This window comes from Cupressus sempervirens, chromosome 11 (genome assembly GCF_028749045.1).
Source record: "Cupressus sempervirens isolate cs-2001-9-10 chromosome 11, ASM2874904v1, whole genome shotgun sequence".
Taxonomy (NCBI): domain Eukaryota; kingdom Viridiplantae; phylum Streptophyta; class Pinopsida; order Cupressales; family Cupressaceae; genus Cupressus; species Cupressus sempervirens.
In genome coordinates, this window is record NC_143128.1 from 401141653 (window position 1) to 401161340 (window position 19688).

The following is a 19688-nucleotide window of genomic DNA, read 5'->3' on the forward strand; positions in this document are numbered from 1 at the left end:
TCCTAGTTAATAGAAGAGTCATGTTGAGTGGTGAGAATGAACCTGATCAAAGAAGGAGCTTTTTTTGCACAAGGTGAAAATGTGAAGATAAGTGTTGTGAAGTGATCGTTGATGGTGAAAGTACTAAAAATATAGTGTTAGAAATGATGGTTACAAAATTGAAGTTGAAGAGGCAGAAACACCCACACCCATATTGTATTGCTTGGGTGCAAGATGACCACAAGGTCATGGTCAATGAGCAATGCTCAATGAAGTTCAAGATTGGAAGCTACCAGGATAAGGTACTTTGTGATATCATACCTATGGACATATGGTATATGTTACTGGGTAGTCCATGGCACTTTTACTAGCATGTTGTACATGATGGGTGAGAAAATACTTATACTCTAACAAAGGATGGAGTGAAGCATAAGTTGAAGTGGTTGAAGGAGAAAGAAGAAAAACTAAGTAGTGCTACTAGAATATGTTTTGTTGATGGAAAAGAGTTTCTCAAAGGTATGAAGCATGAGCACATGTCTTTTGCTATAATTCCAAAAGATGGTAAAGAATAAGTAGAGGAGGTACCTGCAAAAGTTGTAGACATGTTGGGAGAGTTTTTTGATATTCTGTCAAATAATGTACCTAATGGATTACCCCCAATGAGAAAGATCAGTCACTAGATGGATTTGATTCCAGAAGCAAATTTTCCAAATAAGGCAGTGCATAGAATTACACCAATAGAAAGTGAAGAGTTGAACAGACAAGTTCATGAGTTGTTGTAGAAGAGATTGATTCGAGAGAGCCTAATTCCATGTGTTGTACTAGTAGTATTAGCACCAAAGAAGAATAGATAATGAAGGATGTGCATAGATTCTTGTGTTATTAACAAGATCACAATCAAGTATAGATTTCCATTGCCAAGGATGGATCATATCATGGACTGCTTGAGTGGTGCTGAGTATTTCACAAAGATAGATCTGAAGAGTGGAAACCATTATATTTGCATCAGAAAAGGTGATGAGTGGAAGACTTCTTTCAAGACAAGGGAAGGACTATACAAGTGGTTAGTCATGCCTTTTGGGATAACCAATGCACCAAGAAATTTCATGTAGCTCATGAATGAAGTACTAAAGGAGTTTTTGGGTAAGTTTTTCATTGTTTACCTAGATGATATTTTGATCTTTAGTAAAATATTGGAGGAGCATTTGATGCATATTTGAAAGGTGTTTGATAAGTTGAGGTAAGAGAAGTTGTTGATAAACTTGAAGACGTGCAATTTTTAGAAGGAGTTGGTGTATTTGCGATTTGTAGTCTTAGCAGAAGGTCCAAAAATGGACCCAGAGAAAGTGAAGGCTAAGATATTTTCATGGACTAGATAGTTTTTATAGAAATTTCATAAGAGGTTTTAGTAGTATTTGTGGACCCCTGACTGAAAAAATGAGAGGGGATAGGAAATAATTTAAGTGAATTGTAGGAGAAAATCAGAATTTTAATCTGTTGAAACAAAAAGTTATAGAGCAGCTTATTTTAGCACTTCTAGCTTTTAACAAGGTGTTTCAAGTAGATTGTGATGCTAGTGGTACTACAATAAGAGCTATTTTGAGCCAAGAAGGTAGACTTGTTGCTTATTTTAGTGAGAATTTGAATGACACCAAAAGAAAATATTCTATTTATGATTGGGAATTTTATGCTATAGTTTAAGAATTGAAGAAGTGGAGACACAATCTTCTTCCTAAAAATTTTGTTTTGTACATTGATCATCAAGCTTTACAATATTTGAATGACTTGAATGGCCAAGGAAAATTGAACCAATGTATTTGAAGTGGGTTGAGTTTTTGTAGAGCTATACTATTTTTTTGAAACACAAGAGTGGGAAGTCTAATAGAGTTGCAGATGCTCTTTGTAGAAGACAACTTTTTCTAACAGAGATGTAGATTGAGGTGGTTGGGTTCAAGGAACTCAAAAATTTGCAGTCATAGGATCCTGATTTTGGTGAAGCATGGAAGGCTTGTACATAACCTATTACACTTGATAGGATGAAGTGGTTGGATTTTATAATCCAATATGGTATGTTGTTCAAAGGAAGCCAGTTGTGCATTCCTAGAAGCTCAATGAGAGAGAATCTCATCAAGAAGAAGCATAATGGAGGATTGGATGTACACTTTGGGAGAGATAAGACCATTTCTTTGGTTGCTAAGAACTATTATTAACCATAGCTACAGCAAGATGTGAAGAATTTTCTACAAATTTGTAGAGTATGTCAAATGGCGCAAGGAGTGAAGTAGAATATAGGGTTGTATCAACCATTACCTATACCAAAGAAGTTATGGAAGGATGTTAGCATGGATTTTGTTCTTGGATTAATAAGGTCTCAATGAGGGCATGGTTCTATTTTTGTTGTGGTTGACAAGTTTTCAAAGATGACACATTTCATTCCTTGCAAGAAGACTAGTGGTGTTGTTCATGTGGCAGAGTTGTTTTTCAGAGTAGTGAGATCACATGGTTTACCAAAGAGTGTGGTTTTAGATCAAGAAACCAAGTTTGTTATGTATTTCTGGTGTATGCTATGGAAGAAATTGAAGAAATATTTTTAGTTCAATTCATCACATCATCAACATAGTGATGGGCAAACATAAGTTATGAATTTCATTTTGTAAAATTTGTTGAGAATTTTGGTTGGAGACAAGCCAAAAGGCTAGGATCTGATTTTACCACAAGAAAAATTTGCATATAATAATTCTATCAATAAGAGTACTGTTAAATCACCATTCTAGATTGTATATGGGAGCAGTCCCAGAAATGCTTCTAAGTTGAGGTAGTTGGATAAAGGAGAGATAAGTAGTGCTAAAGCAGAAGAATTTGCTAAACATTTGAAGAATGTTCATGAGGAGGTGAGGAAATAGGAATTTGGAATAGGTTAATAAAGATATCTAGAAAAGGATGAAGAGCCTGGAAGCTAAAGTGAGCAATATGGAAAAAATGATCAAGAATTTGGGTGACGACAATTGTAACATGCTAAAAACTATGGCTAAAAATTTCAATAGATTGCCGAATAAGATGGATCAGGCTAGAGGACTTGAATCCTCTATTGTGAATGAGGATTAGGGGTCGAGCAAGCCAACTCCAAGAAGAATGCAGGTGGGGGAGTGAAAAAGTTGGAGGAAATGCAAACCACTAAAAAAAATATGAAGTTTCTGGCAGATCAAGCAGCGGACCTATTGAAAACTATGTAGTTATCCGGGTGTTATCCTTTTGTTTTCTTTTTGTTGTCTTTTTATGCATAGCTATACTTGGCCTCATGTTTATGTATTAGTTTTTCTGCTTGCTGAGGCCTTTTATTTTCTGAACTCTTTAGTTAGTTACTCTTTGATACTTTGTTAAAGGGTTTGGGTCCTTTAAAACCTATTTTTACGTAATCAAAATGCATTATCAAGATGAATACATAGTATAAGGCTAAGGAAAAAATGAAAAGGAGGTACAATAAATTTCATATGGGAGATGATGTTAGGTTCATTTGCGAAATGAGCATTTTCCAGTGGGTACATAAAATAAGTTGAAAATGAAAAGGTTTGGATTGTCCAAGATAGTGAAAAGGCATGATTTTGGAAATGCTTATAAAGTGGAGTTGCCTATTGAATTGAATATTTCACTAGTATTTAATATTTTAGATTTTATAGAGTACCATGAAGGAGGTGATGGGGATGAAGTTGCAGAAGTGCAGTGGAGTATTCAAGCAGCTAGTTCAACTATAAAACAGATTGAGGAGATAATGGACAGTCATGTTGGGAAATGTACAAGGAACAAAACTTATGAAGAATACTTGGTCAAATGGAAAGAGATGCCAATAGAAGATTCATCATGGATAGAAAAGGAGGATGCTAATCATCTTGGTTTTCCTCTTAATACTTGAGACATGATGGAGTCACTTCTCAAATTACTTCATGTGTCTGATGCAGGAGCATCCTCGGTGTAAGATAAATCTTGCATCACCAAAAAACATTTCCTTTCAGTTGTTTCAATGAGGGTTGTCTTAATTTAGAGTTTTTGTCTATGGAGGCATTCTACTTAGTAAGTCAATCATACAAGCTCTGAATGTTCTAATTTTAGTGGTGAAGGTTCATTTTAGTTATATCAATTTTTCAGTGGAGTTTCATGGCTAGATTATATGTATTTGTAAAGTTATTACAGATTTTTGATGTGTAATTTTGGTATAAAAACTTTAGGCTTAGTTTTGAGGGCCTTAGAGGCCTTAGATGAGGTCTGAATACTCAATGGATGGGCACTTGCACCAATCTGGGTATGTAGATCAGGAGCTGGGGTTTCCAAAAAGTGGTTATAATAACCAATTAGAGGAGTGGTTCGTGAGTTATGGTCTTCCAAAGTTGGGCTACTTGAAACTTCTAAAATAAATGTCAAAAGTGTATTTGGCCAACCCTATATATTGTTAGGGTTAGTCAGTCCTAGGTATTAAGTTTGAGTGTCTAGAACCTTTCTGGGTGACATAAAATTGCCTATTTAAGAAAGACCCAAACATTATATAGGACAATTCAGGGTGATAGTTCGCAACTTTGTCTTGCAGATTACTTAAATGAAGGTGCCCATGTGGGTTAGCATATTGTAATTCTAAATTTTTTAATTCCACATTTGCAGTGATAATAGGAATCCCATATTTTGTTCTCGCAATTGTTGTTGTTTCTTTGTTTCTGTTATGTGTTTATGGTATTAAGGGGAGCACCCTTCATCATTTTTTCTTATTAAAACTTAAGGTTTCAATTACAAAAGTGTGGTCCCTTAAAAAAATAATCTATTTATTTTTATTTAGTGATCTACATATGGATACAATAAAAGATTTCATGAAATGATTTTACATGTCCCTTTTATATCATATTTATTTCTTGTAACTAGATCTCACCTATCATTGACACATTGGGATCAAACCCTTATGGGAGCTACATTTATGTCCACATGCCAATGATAAATCATATTGCTACACAAGAAAAAAAACTAGTTAGAAATTTGGGATTTGGTCGTAACATGGATACATGTGTTGGTTGTAATGATGAGATATGATAGTTATTTCTTAGATCCATCATATCTAAATCCATCATGTTGACATATTTAAGGCTTAGTATAGATGTAGAAGAAACTGGATAAGTAAGGAAGAAAAAGTGGAAGTGGTCTAAGAATACAACATTACTGCTAGTCATCCCTATGATTCTTATGCCTTATTTTCCTTTTTTAAAACATGTGTTAATGTATTTCAAATTCATGCTTTGAATTTGTCTTTTAAATAGTTTCATGACTTATGTGAAGATACAAATAATACTTTTATGAATAAAGACTTTACATTTTCGGGAAAAAGATGTTAATGGTATATCAACATGTACTATGTTTCTTTATTCCCTCATAAAATATAATATTTAGGTGCATAATTGGATCAAAGTATATGTTTTCTTATTAAGGAATAAAATACATAATCATATTTTGGATTAATCGTCTCTTAGAAAGTAGGACTCTACCTGATTGAGCCTGTAGGTGAAAACTAGGTAGCAAAAATCTCGTTCGAATGACAAGCTACAAGATCGCATTAGATGGCTTATAAAGGCTTAAAATTAAATTTGTTTGAAGCACCCTTCATTCAAAGCCCCCAAAATACCAATTTTTACAAAGTTCTTAATTTTTCTATCAAATTTTGCCCTTTTGAGGGCTCAAACAAGCGAAAAATAGGTCTATTTTTAAAACTAAATATACCAGATTGTGCTACTTTGAATAAGCTTTCTAATGACTATACTTTTAATAAACATTGTGTTTATTGTGATGTTTTATTTATATTTTTAGTAAATATAGTTTATTTTCCCATCTCACAAGTCTCAGTTTGAAACTTCGGGAAAAATAGAAAATGGGAATTTTTTTTTTTCAAAAATATGTTCTTCTAGGGTATGTGTGTTACCTTTCTAGCAAAATAAAAAAAAATTCATTTCGATTTATACAAAATAAATTATATTCACTAAAATCAACCTATGTCTAATTTATTGTTAATGTCACTTTTTCGTTGAATAGAATCTTCTTTTTTTAACGAAATTGAACAAAACCAACTAATATGCCTAGGTATTGATGTTACCATCCTAACCTTTAAAGAATTTTGTCATTATTATATTTTTAAAAAAATTATGTTGATCAAAGAAATCATCACTCTTAAAAAATGCTGATTTTTCATATATACCACTTCTCAAAGGATATAACATAGTGGGCTTCAACCACTTCAGAAAAAATAAATAAAAAATAGTGTTAGAAACTAGACACAAAATTCTACAAATGACTAGTTTACATCATCTTTAAATTCTTTATGGTTTTTTAGTAATACTCATTTGAAAGTGAAGTTTTTTTTTAAATATCTATTTTAGTGTCAAAGTTGGCCAAAATGTGGGAACCATTATTGTGGCTTGACCCCGTCAAGGAGATTCAAACTTGTGACCAAGCTCTAATATCAATTCTTAAAAATATGTCATGTTTGTTGCTACATCGAAATGTTGGTCCCTATTAACACATGATACAACCACACAAATTATAGAAAATAGGATGAGGTTAATCCACGTCATGAATCTCGAAGGGAAATGTTGGTTGTTAGTCCAACACTTGGGACCCTAATGTGTAGACATGCTAACACTAGGATTAGGTTTAATAAACACATCCTAATAGATCTATATATTATCATTAAGTTAAGCATGTAAAGAATACTCAATATTTGTCTCCCTTTTATTATATTATCTTGGATATAATACTTCAAATTTATGCACTTAATGAAAAAATCTCCCTTAACACAATGGTAATGGATCTAAGACTGGATTCAAAAGGTTTGGATCAAATAATCGAGTTGGCCTTATCAATCTTGTGGAAACTTACATCTTATAGTTCACCCAAGGGGGTCAAGGTGTGCTTCTATATATTTTGAAATTGAGGTTTCTATTGGCCCTAAAGAACTAAATGACATTTATTTGATGGCTCACTTGTCAAAAAATAGGTAGGGAGAAGGAGCAACAATGACAACTTGTGCATGTTTAGTGTTAGTATATCTATTTCCCACAACATTAGTTTTCTTGTTCCAATATAAAGGATGATAATTATTGGAATTTTCATTTTGGCTCTCCTTTTAGAGATTAATAATGTTATCACATATTAACCCCTTCCCAACATTATATCCTTGATCACAGATATATTTGAAGATGCAAATGTAGTTCATCTGCATATTTTAGGTCATCAAGGGATGCACATTATCAATGATGGTTACCACATGTTTTTTAGGGATTTTTATGATAGAAATGTGGAGATAGTTTATTTATCACTAAAGGTAATCTTTAAGTTTTTTGACACAATTATTATTGGAACTGTAAAGATCTAGAAGAGAGATGACTTGCAGAATTATGGGCATATTATGACACAAAATTCCCTACTAACTCTGGAAATGTGTTGATATTAAATGATCATTACCACATGTTTTTTAGTGATTTTTATGATAGAAATGTGGAGATAGTTTCTTTATCACTAAAGGTAATCTTTAAGTTTTTTGACACAATTCTTATTGGAACTATAAAGATCTAGAAGAGAGACAACTTTCAGAATTATGGGCATATTATGACACAAAATTCCCTACTAACTCTGGAAATGTGTTGACTATTCCATATAAAATATTATAGAAGCATTATAGGGAAGAACCTCCTAAACTCCTAGGAAAAAGGTTCATGAGATAAAATGTTATTTAAGGCCACCTCTTAACAAGCCATATAAAATTCTTTCACATAGTTATTTAAATTTATTTCCCCTATATTTGTCAGATTTGAGTGTCTTGAAATGCTTTTAGAAAGTGATTGTAGTGATAGACTTGTTGAATGGATATAGGAAGACCTCCACAAACTTGAAGTTATTTGTTTCTAATTCTAAGCATAAATATTTTAGGGAATTATTTATTTTCTCTGACTCAAAGTTGATAGGATTCCATGTTAGAAAACTAATCGCATTATATCCTAGTACAAGATAAATATTGAGTTGCAATGACAAGTATGTGTCATTTTGATAGGTTTTTGAGGGTGATTTGTATGCCAACTATGGTGTCTTATAAGTAAATTTTATTGTGATGATTGATATGTTAATGGTGTGGGTATAGAGTAAATGTGCTACTATTGATGTGGTGAATGTTAGGGTCAATATTGAGGGAGTTGCTTGAGTTGATAACATGAATGCTATTTTTTTTTGATAAGATGAATAGTACACTTATGAAACTTGATGAGCTGATTATGGAGGTTTATATTTTTATTTTTATTGGGTTTTTGGTATACTAGTGGGATGAGTTAAGGTTTTATTTATTACTAAGCTAGCTAGTAAGAGGAAGGAGTTTATGTTTGAGTCAGATAGGGTTGATACAAAGTTACACTTCCAATAGCTACATAGGTACTTTAGATTGGAATGATGGTGGTTGCTATGGAGAGGTAGTTCACATGGGTGGATATTGGTTCCATGTGTGATATATGTTGATATAATGGTTTTGGAGCTACTATTTTTATGTAACTAGATGTGGGCACAGCCAATTAATTGACATATATAGGTGTAAATATGGGTTGTTGTTCTTAAGTTGATGGAAAAGATTAGGAAATAGTTTGTGTTGTAAGTTGGGGTGTGAATTCTTTGAGTATATTAAGAGGTGTTAAGTGGTAATAAGAGTGGGAATGGGAACTTGTTAGGGTGGTAACATTTGGAAAATATGGAAACATGATAGAGTTGAAGGGTGAGACAAGGGCTTCTTTTTGTAGGAAGTCTGGTCTCAAATACAGTGGAAGCTATTAGCATACATGACCTTTAATAAACATAGAAAATATGGTTGGTAGAGGATGGAAGGCATTAACACATCAACATAACCATAATCTAGTACCACAAAATGCTTAAAATGATATAAGGGAGGTGTAGTTTCAAAATTGATGGAGTATTTCTCTCATTCATACCATGGTCCCTTTTAATTTTAGAAAGACTAAAGCAAAAACTTGGAGGCTAATGAGTCAACAAACCATACTAAATTACCTTTAGGTAAACCCTAATTTGATTCATGCCACTAATATTTATTTGTTGATATATCATAAATAATGGACCATGTGTGTTAATCTTTTGAAAGAAAGAATTTTTTTCTAAAATACTATGATTTGTGGTTTACCCTTCACAAATTTTATTAATGGTGTAATAAAAATTGGAGGAAGGATCAAACTCTTAAAACCCTCCCTAATGATTTGTATTTTGTTACATGCACTTCAAATCAAGAGGAGTGGATCCTTGACAATATATATAATGGGGAAAAAGAGTTTTCTTGAAGGATTGGGTTTTAAACTTTTTTCTAAAATAGAAGTGGTTTAGGGGGTCCCTATATGTATTCATCTATACAACCTCTAATGTGATTACTAAGATATTGAATTTTTAAAAGCTAGGTCTTTTTCCAACATGGATGAAGGATTGGAATATGAAAAATATAATATTTATGCTTGTATTTTCTTCATATGTAAAGATGTGCACCTATTGTTAGAGATACATTGAAGTCTGCTAAATTTATTTGGAGATAAAAATTTGAATTTAAAGAGTCAATTTTTTTTGTAGAACTTGCTAGGTGGGGATCATGTGCTTGAGGAATGCACATGAAATCCTAAAGGAAAAAACCTTAAGTAGGGTTCCCTTTGCATATGTGGTAATATCTTTATGTAAGGAACTAGAGGAAGAAAATTTGAGAAGTCTAAAGCGTGCCAAGATATATAATAGAATCAAATGAGCCCCTAGGAATGTGGATCCTCTTTGAAAAATGAAAGAAGATAAAATATGTGATTGATTCTATTTTAGGCTATGGTATATGTTAAAATGTATATATGGGTGAAGATCCATCTTCTCCTTTCCATGAGTGTGGGGCATCTAAGAGGAACATTTTTAACAATGGTGTTGCAAGGGAATATATTAATAGTGTAAAATCATTGCAAATAGGTGAGATTGTACATAAACTTGCAACCAAAAATATTATCATTTCCACATAAACCATAATAGATCTGAAACAAATAAGCACTTAAAATCTACATGCAAGAGAACAGAAGATATCCAAAAAAATGTGACACAAGATATACCCTAGGAAACCTTCATTGAAGGAAAACTCCAGCCTCCAAAATCATCCATCACCATGTATTAGTCAACAAAAAACCATTGCAATACAACAATTGAATCCTTCAAAGACATAGCCATGACCAAACAGTCTATGTGAATAAGAATGAATCCACATATCCCGTGGCAGTCTTCCAACCTCCACAAATTCTCCCTTGATTAACCTATTCCATCTTATATTTTTTCAACATCTACTTTTGTGGTTGATTTTATAGTATTAATCTCCCACAAAACCACCAAGTGGTATACATAATCCATGTGCTACCTAAGTCATTTACCCACATTAAATATTAAGAATTTGATTTATTATCCCCAATATTAAATAATTATATCAAATATCATCACAATGTGTCAATACAACCCATCAAGAACGTTCGATTGGAATCTATCAATGTTGTACACCCATATAGGTTCTCCTACATGCAACATTACATAATAAAATAAAATAATACAATCCAATGTGTACTTCACATAAACTCTCAACAATCTCCCACTTATTGTACATTGTAGCCACATAAATGAGCAAGGGAATAATCCCTCCTACGACATCCACCATCATGGACCAAAGTACACAATATGATCCTTCTAGGTACATGTAACAAAATTAAAAGTATCTAGCATCTCAAACATGAATGATCTCACCTCCTATTATGTCACTACCACTAGAAATACATAGAAACCATCCAAAAAGAAAGCCTCCCACCCTGTCACATAAGAATCATAAAATCATGTACTAATTGAAATGCCAAGCACAAAACACCTTATCCAAAGGTAATCACATGTATCAGTAGCTATCAAAATCCATAGCTAAAATAGCACTCACGTCAAGTGCCAACCCATAAAACTATCTAGACCTCTAAAGTTATACTAAGTGAATCTCACATCATCAACATATCCAACTTGTAACTTGAAATCACAAGCCTCAAGAGAAACATGTGCTATATACACACCAAGAAGCTCCCATTGCAAAAGATAATGTCAAAATCTATAACCAATCCACTCACAACATCTTATAGAAAAATCCATGTTGTATCAAGGAAATTCACAACACAAAAACTAATAATCTTCAAGAACAACTCTCATAATAAGTTGATGCAGGGGCATCCAAGGGTCAAGGTTGTTGACTCAGATGTGGGTTTTGGTCAAGATTTACTTTTGTAGGTCATAAGTTTTGACTCAAACGTGGGTTTTGACTAAAATTTTATAGGTAGTTATGTGAGCTGGAGTTATTTGGATTGGTGATCAAGCTTGACTTGACAGGTGGCCAGTTTGACATTTTTTTGGGAGCCTAAAATATCATCTTGACCTTCGAAATTGGCTTTTTGTGTTTTTTCTAGTTTTTTTTTAAAGTTGTTTTTGTAATAAATCCAAAATCATATTTTTGATTTCATTAATTAGTTGGAAATTCATTTTGCCTTAGTTGGGGACTTTTCTTGGAAAAAATTGGGACTTGTAGGATGAGTTTTTAAAATTACCAAAAATGGAAAATCCATTTTTCCCAAAAATCTACCAAATATGGTCATTTTTAGAATTGTAATAAATAGTTAGTTTCTTTCATTGTAGAGGTAGAGTAGAGTTGTGAGATTTTAATGAAGAATTATGGCATTTAGAAACATCTGTGTTGTGTCAATTTCTAATTTTTTCTTTAAAGGGTTTGGGTTACATCACAAGTCTCCAACACTCTCTGAAGTTCTCCATAACCACCAAAGGAAGAGATAAAGAAATACCCATGTCATCTCTCACATGACATACATGAACAAAAACCAATTGTCACAAGCTCCAACCAATCTCAATCCTAATATAATTAAAATTGAACATCCATGAAGATAATGAAGACCAAAGATAAACCATGCAATTCATCACTTGTACTATGTCTTTCTACAAACACCTCTAGATGTAAATTGTGCCAAGTAAGATCTCCTCCATCAAATCCCAACAAAGAAGCCACAAAAAGGCCCAAACTATACCATGTAACTAATCATAGATGTAAACCTTTCACAAGAAGATCAAACTCATAAACCTTTCCTAACCCAAGGAATATGCCCAATATAAACCATCTCCCAAACTTAACCAACATAAAAAAAAAAAATGCACAAGGAGATAACCAATGCTAAACCATCTCTTAAATGAACCCTCTAGAACTAACTCATGTACATGTTACTTAATTTTTGCACATGTGTTAAAATTTAAGCATGCATGCAATGGAAGTATAGAATTGCTTTTTCATTTCATTTAAACAAATAGAAATGTCCTTGTATTTATTTACTTTCAAATATACATTGACATTTTCAAATAATGAAATGAAATGATAAGCTGAAAAGAAATGATCTCACACAAGCCGTGAGTATAGATCACTATACTACATTTCCTTCATAAGGAAATACATGAACAAATACATATGAACAAAAGAAATAACGAGTAGAGATAACCAGTCATTGCCTGTTGCTTTGACTGGTTATGAACTCTCTCCCTGGCGCACTCCAAGCTCCACTCTCTCCAACAGCTGCAAAAAACATGGAAACAACTGATGTTAGATCTCGAAGGATCTAAGCAATGACTAATTATCTCTAAAATGACATATTCTATCTGTTGATGCATTTCAAATGGAAAAGAAATTGGAAGAAAGAAGAAAAGGTCATTGTGAGTGTCATGAGCCTGTGGTCGAACCTCACATGATAATATGCTACAGCAAACGAATAATGACTACTAATCATAAATTGCAAATATGTGTACTACTGCAAGAAAGTATGAGAAATAACTAAAGGAAAATACTTCTTCAAGCTATATTTCATGCTACACTGAGAATTTCATTTGTAAATGTAAGACATGCTACTGGTTAATATATCTATGCTAGTACAGGAACAAAATGCAGATGTAGGATGAACTGCAAACAAATGATATCAGCGGATCAAATAATTCATCCAAATGCAAATGAAAGTATAGAAGATAGACATAATGATAGAAATGTCTATGGTCTTAATCAAATACTAATTATTGCAATGAAAAGAAAAGAACTAGATGAGTGAGCATGCTACAAGGAAATCAGCTAGCAAATATTATATGGAAAGAGAGGAAATGCTAGGCAGCAAGAAGCCAATGAAACATCAATATGAGATGACCATGGAGAAAATTAGGAGTCTTTGCAAGAAGCATGTTTTAAAAGGTTGATAGAAAAAGCACAAGCTCAAAATAAATAAAGACAAGCATATTAAATACATATCACAGAATAATAGTTTACGAGTGTCACAAGCCCGTGCTCAAACCTAGTAAAGAATATGCTACAGGAGGGGATTAGTGCATCAAGAATGTATTGGTAACTTGATCCATTTATTCACCGACAAAGTGGGCATGAGTTTTGAATAACAAGCCATAGATCAATGCATGAAACATAGTAATAATGGTTGCAAGGATAACTGAACAGCTGAACTTATCCTCATCTACAACATCCTACCATCAAATTGGGCTTTCTTCTTGGTACGAGACAAAATCTATTGGAAACGAAGGAAGGGGGTCTTTCTTGGTTTCCATGATCAATCCCTTCAGCAGAAGATGAGGATTTCAATTACAGTTTTAACTCCATAAGCTTTAAGGGAAAGGAGGGTTGGATTGTTGGAAAGCCAGCCATTTTACTTCATACTTCTGATTCTAGAGAATGTTGGGAGCGTGTACCTTTAAGTTGTCAGCTTCCTGGGGACCTGGTATATATTCAAGCGACTAGTGAAAAAAGTGCAGAGATGGTCACCAATGAAGGAGCCATTTATATGACTTCAAATAAAGGCTACAACTAGAAGGTTGTTGTACAAGAAATGGTTTCTACTACTTTAAACCATCTAGTCTCAAGTGGCATTAGTGGTGCAAGCTACTACATAGGAACATTCAACACAGTTAATCGTTCTCCCAATGGTAATTATGTGGCTGTTTCTAGTCACGAGAATTTCTATTTAACCTGGGAGCCAGGGCAACCATATTGGATCCCACACAATAGAACTAGTGCTCACAAGATACAGAACATGGGTTGGCATGCTGATGGTGGACTATGGCTTGTTATTCGTGGTGGTGGTCTCTACCTTAGTAGAGGCACTGGGATCACTAAAAAGTTTGATGAAGTACAAGTTTCTAGCTGAGGATTTGGAATTCTTGATGTTGGATATCATTCAAAGGATGAAGCTTGGGCAGCTAGAGGCAGTGGCATTTTGTTGAGGACATTGATGGTGATGGTGCCAATGGGGGCAAACTTGTAGATAATAGGGAAGAGAAAAAAAAAAAACTAAACAGAAGAACTCTAAGAAGCCAAAGGTGACTCTGACTGAAGCATTGATGGAAAAAGATGCCATAGAGCATAAGAGGAAAACCATTAGTATTGACAAATCTCTTCCTAATATAGCTAAAACTAACATTAGTTAGTCTATGATGTATGATTCACTTTCTAGAAAAACAAGAAATTCATTTTCTTTGTCAACGTTTAAGAAAGAGCAAGCTAAAGTAATTGTTAACTGATTAAAGTCCTTTTGTCATGTAAGAGGTCATCTGAAGCAAAAGAAGCCTATCTTAAGGGGAAAAAAATACAGCCATGAAACCCCAGTGCTATAAGTTTCAAAGATAAAGTTTTCCTGCAACTAAGAGACTTCCAACAGTATCTCTCATAGTGGCATCCAAAATATAAATGAAATTGAAAGTGTTATAAGATTCAGCTAAACAAAAGAGTTGCAATCACTTTCTTACCTCCAAAGTCAAGGAAAAGCCAACCCAGATGAAAAAAAATGATGGCTATCAACATTCACCAAAAAATCTCCTTCATGATGGTAGAAAAGACCAGTGAAAAGCAAAGTAAATATGGCAACAACAAGAGCCTAGAAAACCTGGCCGCGGCTTTAGAAGCCTCCAGAAACAAATAGGTGAAAATGACAACATTTAGGGTATTCAAGCTTAATCTTATGCCCTATGTTATTTTCAATAAAATATGAAGTCCGTGGGTTTTAGGAAAGGGTTGCTTTTATTTATTTTCCTCATTTGAGTGTAAAATTTATAAAGGTTTTTTTTTTGTTTTGCTTTTAGTTTCATATAACAAAAATATTAAGATGATTTATCATTTTAATATTTTTGTTTATTTTCAATGGAAAGCAAAAGGAGTTATTTTGTTTATTTTCTTTTGCATTAAATCTAAAATGTAAAGGAAAATTATATTAATGATGGCATTTATGAATCATTAAATAGTTTCCTATTGGTCATGCAAAAGAAAATGAGTCATCCTTTATTCCCTTGTCATGGTATTAATTCAAACAATTAGTTGGAAACATTTAGAGGGAATATAGAACTGATAGGTCGAATTTGATTTTGTCAAGTTTGTTTGTGGGTCTTTATGACTTGTTCGAGCATTTTTAGGGGTGATTTGATGAGTCATGGGGGGCACTTATGAGTTAGTGGAGTCAAATAAGTTATGAAACTTTATTTTTGGAAGTTTCTAAGTCCCTAATTTTATGGCTCTTATTCTGCATTCGACCCAATGGTTTTTTTTGGTACTTAATGAGTTTTTTTTAACTCATTAAGGGAGAGTTCTGATTTTATGACAGAGTTTTGAGATATCTTTGGAGTCCTAAGCTTTGTTACAGGGTCTGTAATTCAACATTTTGAAGAAATAATGCTAGTGACAGCAATGTAATTATGCTTTATGAAGTAAATTGTTAAGCTCATTTCCTTTCTACAAATTGTGTGTGTGTTTTTGAATGATTTGATAAGTTAACGTGTGAATGTTTACATTATTCCTTGTTTTATGTCTCATTCCAGCACCTTTTGTGGAAAAGTAAGTCTTCTTATAGGTTATGATATGTGTTTATAGGTGAAATTAGTCAAAGTGAGGTAGAAATTTATCCTCTTTTTGTAGTTTTAGTATTGAAACCTTATCATAAATCACCTGTGCAAGCCTTTACAGGAAGATGTGCTTTATCTATATTTCATAGAGCTATATAATCCTCTTTGTTACATGTGTGTTATGTCTTCATAATAAATTTTGGTTTATCACCTCTTTTCTTAGTTTAAACTTTAGGTTTTAGGTTTATTTTCTGCACTTTCTTACCTTTTCCCCTCTAAGTTTTCATTAAGTTTTAGAGTGTTTCACTGAAAGATCTTATAGGAGCCGACCTAGAATCTGAAAGTTTCATTTCATTATCCAGTCTCACATAATGAAATGAATCCCATGTTAAGTAAGGGTTAGTGAACATTGCCAGTTCAGTAGGATGAAAATCCTAAAACTTAACAGTACCATAGCTCAAGATCCATAGCAATGAAAGACAAGCTTAAACATAATGCACCTAGGAGAAACAATGGGCTATACCTCTCAAGTAATAAATCATTGAGTAAACCAAGAGTGGGGAATGAGAATTCTCATCAAGATATACAAGTATCCAACCAAGACTAACCTAAGACCAATCTCCTCTGAAGTCATATTAGGACAGTTCCCCTCAAACTTATTGTTGAAACTATCCACTATGCAAAAAAATAAATCTCTAATCTAAGATAAATGAGCATCACCACCATCTCTAAGTATCCATGAGAACTAGTACTCAATCAATCCATTCCAACTCTAAATGTAACATAGAAATATATTGATGTATTCAACAAATAAGCAATAGAATCAATACCAAGAAACTAAACCAAGATCAATATCAAAGTTCCAACCATGGCCTCAAGAACATAAACATGAGGATGTGATCTAAATGATTTCAACCAAAGAGACAACATGATCCATATGAACATACTACAATATGTCAAAAATATAAACACATATCAAAAGTATTGTTGGTAAATAGATTGTCCTTTCGATTTAACTCTTTAATGCCCAAATTTGTGAACAACATCTAATTACAATAGTTGGAAAGTTGTTATGAAATTACTAACTTCCCTCTGAATTCATAGGCACAGGTCCCTATTGTATAATTATTTGAAATGGATTATGTTTGCTTCTAAATCTAAAATGAAGTGTGTTCTTAACCTGAGAATAGGAAAGACAAACCAAGCTAGACTTAAATAGGAACTAAATTAGGAAAGAGTTGGTGTTTTAAGATTAGTTAAGTCTATGGATTCACACATGTTATGGACCCGCAAAGCTTAATGATTCAACAATGTATACTAGCTAAATTGATATCAGTAAGAAACAAACAATAGAGATTGAAAGACTAACTTGAAAGAAAGCACAAAAAGGGGATTTTGTCTTTAACTTATGATAAAAATACTATTATCTTTAGTTTATTATTTTGAAATAGCGGAATAAAAGTTTGTTCATTCCTTGATTCAATATAGATGAAAGAGAAAACATAAAACTAACATAAAACTAGAATGGAATAGAGAATAATTGATACAAAATACCATTCAATTGTTTCTGCAACATCAAGTATTTCACACCAAAAATTAGCTAGCCTTTTATTAATATTTTGATTTACTACATATAGGATTCTAAAATGATCATTGCAAAATGGGACTCAAATCAGTTCATCTCCTCAAAATTCACAAATGGCAAGAAGCCAATTTTTTTATTACAATCATTACATCAAAATATGAAAGGACGAGATATGAATCACTTTGTCTTCTTTCCCTTTTCTAACTTTTCCTTATAAGCTTTGGTGGTGACATTGATTGGAATAAATTCTTCATGTCTATGAACATGGACATTGGTGTATCCCAAGAGCCACTTGGAATGCTCTCTGGCTAAATCTTTGATTGCATTTAACTAGTCCTATATCTCCTCCATAGCCACATGTACACACCCACCAAGGTTTTGGAGCTCGAAAACACTATTCTGGTGATTGAAAGATATCTCCATCAAGCCATCTATGTAACTAGAGAAGTTATTTTTCATAACGGCCAATCTGATGATCCCCTTCCCTTGTCCACTGGTCTAGGAATTTGTATGTAAACCTCTTAAGAGGTCATAGTCTGTATCTTGATCCTTTTCTACTTTGGATTCTTTTTCTTTAAGTTCTTCCTCTACCACTAGGATCATTTCAGACTTGAATTGCATGCTCTAGAGCCATTCAAATAGAGGATCATCTCCTTTGGGTAGAGTCTTTACTTCCACAACTTCCTTAGCTTTCATGTGGATAATCATATTTAGTAAGGAAATACAATATTCCCTCTTAACCTTCTCTACAGCTAAGGTGGCTCAATTGGCTAAAATATTGTCCTTCTCTATTTTGAGCCTCAGTATTGCATTGCTAATCCGCTTTATAATTACAAGTCCTTCTAGCTTGAGTTTCCCACTCCACTCTCTACCAATCTACCTAAAATGTTTGACCTCTTGAATTTGGGAGATGAGTGCTTGAACATCAGTAGCAGTAAGGTCACTAGTAATTGACATTCTAGAGATGCTTGCCAATGAGGTGACTAAATGCCTAATAAAGCCATTGAGTTCATGAATTTATTCCTTCATTATGACTTTTGATAATTTAAGGCTTTCAAGTTGTCCCTCTATCACATCATTTGTTAAATTCCATAGGCCAACCTTGGTGTTATATCTAACTTCCCCAAGATCCACAAAATGTAGGGCAAAATCATCCACAGACGTATCTTCAATTCTTCCCTTTTTAGTGGGTTTAGAAATTTCCATTATCAAATGCCTAGTGTCAAGATCTTGCCCAAGAATTGATAAAGTCTTCTTGTTTTTTACTTTTCTCAGTTCTGATCTAGAGTAGATAGCCAGAGATGAAGTCTCTTTGTTAGGAACTCCTTCCTCTCTCCTCTTTCTTTTTTTGTCCAAGGTGTCCTCCAACCATGAATCTGTGTTGATCACCTTGGATGTAGTTCCAAGTGTGTCTATACTAAACATCTTTCTCTTGAATGGGGTCAGTGTTTGTCAGTGTTTTTGTAGCTAAAGAGAAAGGATTCTTCAAGGTCTATAAGATGAGCTTCAAAGATTCTAGGCCTTTCTCTACCTCTGTAGTCTTTTTGTTTGCTTCATTAGACTCAGTAGACTCACTCTCACTACTTCCACCATCTCCAAGATCCACTACTTGCACTTTGGGGGCTAGTGGGAAGGAGTAGTGTAGCATTTACATATAGGGTTGGACTACTATGGGATGAGAGAGCAAGAGTGACTGCACCATCTTTAAATTCCTTTGCCTTCTTCTCAACTTCTGTTGGAGTCCTGATTATAGGTAGAGAACCATCCTGACAAATTCTAGCCAAGGGAATGCTCTTTTCGAGAGGTTGATCACCTCCATTTGATGGTTGTGTTGGCCCTTGGCTAATAGATAAGGTTGCACTTGATGTGCCACCTTGGGAAGAGGAAGTCACTGCAACTTTTAGGGAAGCTTGAGCAAATTTTCCTTTGCTTTGACTCCTTCTAGTTATGGTCCATTCAACCCATTTTCCAATCCTTTTATAAATTTGAGCCATCATTATATCTAGTTCTTCCCTAGTATCTTCATAAGGTTTCAATCTTATTGGAGTGCCTCTAAGTTTTGTCAAGTAAGTGTTGCTATACATGTTGTGGCCATCATCCCCTACTCATTCTACATCAATGTTGACTTTGTACAGTT

The 19688-nt window shown here is 33.6% G+C and overlaps 1 pseudogene; it reads left to right on the forward strand.

The window, feature by feature from the left end:
• Window positions 1-13625: 13625 nt before the first annotated feature.
• Window positions 13626-14399, forward strand: LOC149529870 (photosystem II stability/assembly factor HCF136, chloroplastic-like; annotated as a pseudogene).
• The last annotated feature ends 5289 nt before the right edge of the window (window positions 14400-19688 follow it).